The sequence below is a fragment of the Tympanuchus pallidicinctus genome, unplaced genomic scaffold (assembly GCF_026119805.1).
Source record: "Tympanuchus pallidicinctus isolate F22 unplaced genomic scaffold, pur_lepc_1.0 scaffold6, whole genome shotgun sequence".
Taxonomy (NCBI): Eukaryota; Metazoa; Chordata; class Aves; order Galliformes; family Phasianidae; genus Tympanuchus; species Tympanuchus pallidicinctus.
The window spans coordinates 39,905,870-39,911,869 of NW_026294780.1; the positions used below are offsets into that span (position 1 = coordinate 39,905,870).

Consider the following 6,000-nt stretch of genomic DNA (forward strand, 5'->3'; position numbering starts at 1 on the left):
AATATGCCATATTTTCATTTTTATATTTTCTGAGTTAAATAGGAAAGGGTTCTTTGATTCAACACATGAGCTCCTATGCTAGAATGCACTGCACATTCCTCATTAGCTTGGAAGAAATACTACAAATAACATGATAAAATGAAATAGTACTTTGGATAACATTTATTTTCACTTACATTTATTTTCAGTCAATTTCATCATAAAATATGTGTATTTCTCGAGATCTCTGTCTCTTATTTGCTCAGCACTAATATCTTGTTGCTTTTTCAATTCACAGTTGCTTTTAGTGTTTGCTTTCTCTTGTTGCTTATTTCAGCATGTTTTTTGTTTGTTTGTTTTTCCTTTCTTCTTCCTCCCTCTGCCAGGTGTTTGAATCTGTTAATTATATTTTATCTCCTATTATTTTTTCAATTTTTTTTTTTCAAAACTACTTTTTTCATTTTCTTTTTCTGTCCATTTTTTTCTGTTCTCCCACTGAATTCACTCATTGTCAGTCTTTTGTGTTCTCTTTTATTTTCTCAGCAAGTTCTTTAATATCTTCAGTTAGCACTCACTTATCTGCAGGTACTCCCTTTGCGATTTTATCCTTCTCCTCATCACATTTACTTGTTATTTGACAGCCAAGCTGTCAAAAAGTTGGCAAATGATTCTGATGTAAGCAGAACTCTTTTTGCAAATCTTGTAGCACACAGTGTATTATCAAGTATGTGTTAATTCTCACAACCCTTTTCCTCCCTTTTTCTGATGCAAATCTCATTTCCCATTTGCTTATGTGATCTAATCCAGGGCTCTCATTTCCAATAAACTGTGCCTGGCATCTTCTGACTCACAGGGATGTCATTTTTTCTGCATACGTATGTCATCCACAATATAAACTCAGAAACCTCCCTCACAGATAAGTTCAAACTTGTTTGCTATTGTAATCTGACAATTAGAAAAAGAGAAATTTAGAAGAGAATAACTCAAAACTAATTCTTAAGTCCCCTCAATGGCTAACAGTGAGAAATGACTGATATGTATTTAGAGACATTTGATGTGAAATAGAATCATCTGTAAATCTTGTCCATTGTAAACAATTAAAAAATAGTTAGTAATATGACAATAACAAATTTCTTACAATTCTGCAGTCATTATATCTGAGTCTTATATTTGGATCGTGCTCTTTTAGATATTCCACATCAGAAGGATTTAATGTTTTAATACCAAATTTACTTATTTTGAGATAATTGATACTATATGAGGATTTGATTCAGTAACATGGTATAGTAATCTGCTGAAATCTCTATGCAAGCACAATATAGAAGTTATATTATACAGTTGGATCACAATGTGACTCACATTATTGGCCTCTGCATGCCCTCTGTAAAAGTGTTGGGTGTCACTAATTGCTGGTTTAAACGTGTTGAATCCAAATCAGTCCAGGTTATTTCCCTTTCTGAGACAGTCCCTGCTGTCTTGGTTTAGGACCTTGGCAATGACCTATGCAAAAAATTTGTATACACTGAATGGGATATTTTAACTATGGTAATCTGACGGTTTATGGACAGCTAGGGGAAACAGATGCATAGCAAATACTATTCATCTAACCTACTTTAGATCTCTGTTTTAAGAAGTGAATTCAGTCCTTGAAGAACCTATTATTCTCTGTAAGAGTAAATAAGATTGCTCCCTCAAATGACAGTGCCTAAAGTGAGAACCCCATCCACTTTTGCTAACTGTTGGTGATAAGGCATGTCTGAGAACTGTACAAAGAAGAATAAATTATACAGTTACCAGGTAGGACATCTTGGATATTCCTAAGTCTATTTCTGTCTCATGGTAGTAGCTTAGTGGATAAACTAGTTGTCCTTATAGACAAAAAAATAAAATTTTGAGGTACTGCTACAGACATGAGTCTGAAGTGCAGTTTGAGATGGTTTGGTTCAGTTATGTTTTTGTTCAACACCATTGTGTTTTATATGAAGTTTTATTTCTTTGGACATGCTTTTTATCTTCTCAGACAAGAGAACTTTCATAGTCTACAATACCATCGATTCTCAGGCAGTATCCAATCATAATGGAAAAAAATTGGGAGGTTATCCCACTGTACAGCCATTGAAACCTCATAACTATTGCACAGGACCTCATGAATTGAATGAAGAAAATGAACTTCCTTCTGTACATAAAATAATATGTTTATAAGAAAAGGAAGATGTTATTCCTTTTTTCTTTTTAGAAATGAATATTCTTATTTAACTACAGCATAGGCATAACTTTTTTTTTTTTTTTTCCCCAAAAAGGGATGTAATATATTTAAATCAGCTTCCAAATAATATAAACTAATAAAATAGTAATTATTCTTTTATCTCCTCCTAAATATATGTATGTATTTACATAAGATGCTTCTCTAGAGCAATTAGAAAGTAGTCTTTTACAAAACTGTTTCAGGCAGTGTAGAGGCTTCATGGTTCATTTACTAAAACCAGAGCACAAATCCAATTGTCTTAAAGGAAAATAAATTGCAGGAGAACTTCTGATAATCTTTTTTAATGGAAATTTGTGAAAATGAATCAGATTTCTAGCTGTGAGAGAGAGATTATGGTTATTTTGTTTTTAGTACATGCTAGATTATGAAATATTTGTTAAAATACACCATTTACCTTCTTTTTTAAGCTTTATCTCTTCAAGGTTTTCAGAATTTAACAGAATTGTGTTCCTAATCTCCTGTAAAACTGTAAAAGTAAGTTATATTGATCGTGCAAAATTAACAGAACTACATTAATAAATTCACTACTAAGAACGTTAATAAGAACATAAAAGAAATGAACAAACACATTTTAAAAACAACAAAATAGATTATGAACAATACAGAAAGTGCTAGTTTCATGCCATCAGCAGAGAAAAGTTTATTTTTGCTGCAAAAAGTGTATTTAGAATAATGCAGAGTTCATTGAAATCAAAGGAATCAAAGCATATGCTTAAAATTGAGCATGCTTAAAATTGAGCTTCAGGGCTACTTAAGAGGGGAGACTGAAAAAGATAAAATAAAAGACTGAAAAAGTTTAAAGAGAAACTGCTTCATTATATATAACAACAATAACAACAACAAATTCAATTTAAACACTAACAAAGAAAGACAAATTTTAATTACTAATATGTATGTGAAATACTAAAAATTGAAAGAAAAAAAAGCAAAAAACCATGACAATGTCCAACAGAATACACGTATCACCAAATGCTATACAGAGAAAAAAAGGTACTGTTTCTTTTTGTCCAAAGGAGTTCTGATCATAGGATCATGTTCAGTATCCACCATTAATTCCCTATTTTACAAAGAATCATAGAATCCTTAGAGTTGGAAGGAATCTATAACGTTAAATCTCCTCCTCTACTCTGCCCTGGTAGGGCCTCATCTGTGTCCAGTTCTGGGCTCTCTAGTACAAAAAAGACAGGGATCTCTTGGAAAGAGTCCAGCGGAGGGCCACGAAGATGCTGAAGGGCCTGGAGCATCTCCCTTATGAAGAAAGGCTGAGTGAACTGGGTCTGTTCAGCCTTGAGAAAAGGAGACTGAGAGGGGACCTGATCCAGGTCTATAAATATCTAAGGTGTGGGGGGCAGAATGGCGAGGCCGGACTCTTTTCAGTGGTGAGTGGAGACAGGACAAGGGGAAACGGCCGGAAACTGCAGCATAGGAAGTTCTGCACAAACATGCGCAAGAACTTCTTTACAGTGAGGTGACGGAGCACTGGAACAGGCTGCACAGGGAGGTGGTGGAGTCTCCTTCTCTGGAGATGTTCAAGACATTCCTGGACACCTACTTGTATGACCTGCTGTAGGAAACCTGCTTTGGCAATTGTACTCGATGATCTCTGGAGGTCCCTTCCAACCTCTACGATTCTGTGATTCTGTGATTCTGTCATCTAGTCCAACTCCCCTGCAGTGAACAGAGACACCACAGCTAGATCAGGTTGCCCAGGGCCTGATCCAGTCTCACCTTGAGAGTTTCCAGGGACTGGGTATCAACCACATCTCTGAGTAATCTATTCCAGTGCCTCACTATCCTCACTGTGAAAGACTTTTCTCTTATATCTGACCTAACTCTATTCTCTTTAAGCATGACACTGTTGCCACTCTTGCACAAATTACCTGGACTAGACACTGAATGCTGTTATCTTCTACAGAATGTATTTCATGACTAGGCAATGTTCAGAATGCCTGGAGCAAATAAGGCTTACAGAAGGCTTGCTGTATCTCTAATCTAGTTATGTGATGTAAACTTAACTGATGAATCTGGCCCTTAATTTTACATCAATTATATTAGAAAAAGTAGAGGCATTTAGTGGCACTTTGCAAAAAAAAGCTGTAATAGTCAGTGATCCTAATATATATATATTTTTTCCGTATACTAATCCTATTATGACTGACATGATAAAGATCCTAATTTTTAATTTCTCACAACTTTCTCACAACTATTATGCAAGTTGTAATTAAATTGCTACTATCTGTACGTCAAAGATTGAAGCAGAGTATATGGCTTCACCAAATATTTTCAAGGCTCACAGATACCGTGGATTTCTTAAAATAATTTCTTAAAATATTCTACAAAAGGTGGTAATAGTAATATACTTAGCTTAGAACACACTTTTAAACAAAATAACTTAATTGTAAGCCTATAATCAACATTTGCCACATGCCTTCAATTGCTGGGAAAAATAAAAAAATAAAAAAATTCTGTCTTCATAAAATCCAAACATCAGAGTTAGATCAGGGTTGATCATTCATTGAAGTAATTACTTACTAGCATAATAATTTATAAGTAATTGCTATCAATTTCTTTTCTTTTTTTTTTTTTCAAAATAACAGTTTTAAACTCACATTATCCAATAGTGAGATGGTACAATATTTGCAGCCCATCTCAGATCCATCCTGACTGCAATCAACTACAACTTTGAAGACATAAATATCCTTACTTTTTAACTGTAGGATCTTTGTTTTGTGTGTGTGTGTGTGTGTGTGTGTGTGTGTGTGTGTGTGTGTGTGTGTGACATATACTGTATGAACTATGACTGAATGCTTCCAGTTCTTCCTACATTTTTACCATTCTTCCTGCTAGGTTCAGTTGTCAAATGAAATTGTCGGAAAGGTTTTTGTTTTTATTGAATGCTTCTATTGTTAGGACTCATAGAGTTCTTGTGGGGAATTTTATATATTAACATTTTCTTATTATTATTGCTGTTTTCTTATCTATACATTGTCTATTAAGTGTTGTTGCTGTTTTATTTTAAACTAAATTTTATGCCACAAATAAACTTTTCAGAGAGTTTTGATCTTTCTAGTGGATGTGAATTTTAGGTATTTTAAATGTACCCTTTAACTTGTTCTTTTATTTAAATGTTATTGAGATCTTGATTTTAAAATTCATTTTCCTTTCCTGTTGCCCAGAAAATATATGATCTATATTCATTTACTGTTTAATGGTTTAATACATATATTTACATAGTAACTCCCTTAGATTCATATACTCTGCCAGTGCCCAAAGGAACTGAATTGCAAGCACTTCTCAATGCCAGAAACTATCCTTTCTTCTCATTCACCACCTCTTCTTCTCCTCTGGAATAAAATGAAGTTAAACAAAAACTTTCTTTGGATAAACAGTAGATCATGTTTAAATTACTCATAAAACTGTTGCTAATTTCATTGGACTCAGAATTTTATATTTGTTTCCTGTCATTCTATTTTTATGTAAGTGTTCCAAAGTCAGCAGAAATCAATGTAAAGATTCCCATTGGCATCATTTGGATCACAAAGCTCAATACTGTTTTCTAAATGCCTTTTAATGTTTTATTTGGATCTTATCCTAGGAAACGTATGGAGTAGATAACCTATCTTCATGTATAAGTACTGAAGTTTGCATCCTAAACCTTAGGTTATGGGATTATTTAGCTTAAAATTTGAAGTGACTGCAAGCTAAACATAATAAAAAGCTTAAGAACTTGGTACCTGCTGAACAACATACACCAG

At 33.7% G+C, this 6,000-nt stretch overlaps 1 long non-coding RNA gene across 1 annotated transcript in view; it reads left to right on the top strand.

Annotated features, from left to right (window-relative positions):
* Window positions 1-3,738, top strand: part of LOC128092128 (uncharacterized) — a 329,934-nt gene extending 326,196 nt beyond the window's left edge. The window contains exon 3 of the long non-coding RNA XR_008211642.1: window positions 3,432-3,738. This is a non-coding gene — a long non-coding RNA (uncharacterized LOC128092128). The remainder of the gene's footprint in view (window positions 1-3,431) is intronic.
* The last annotated feature ends 2,262 nt before the right edge of the window (window positions 3,739-6,000 follow it).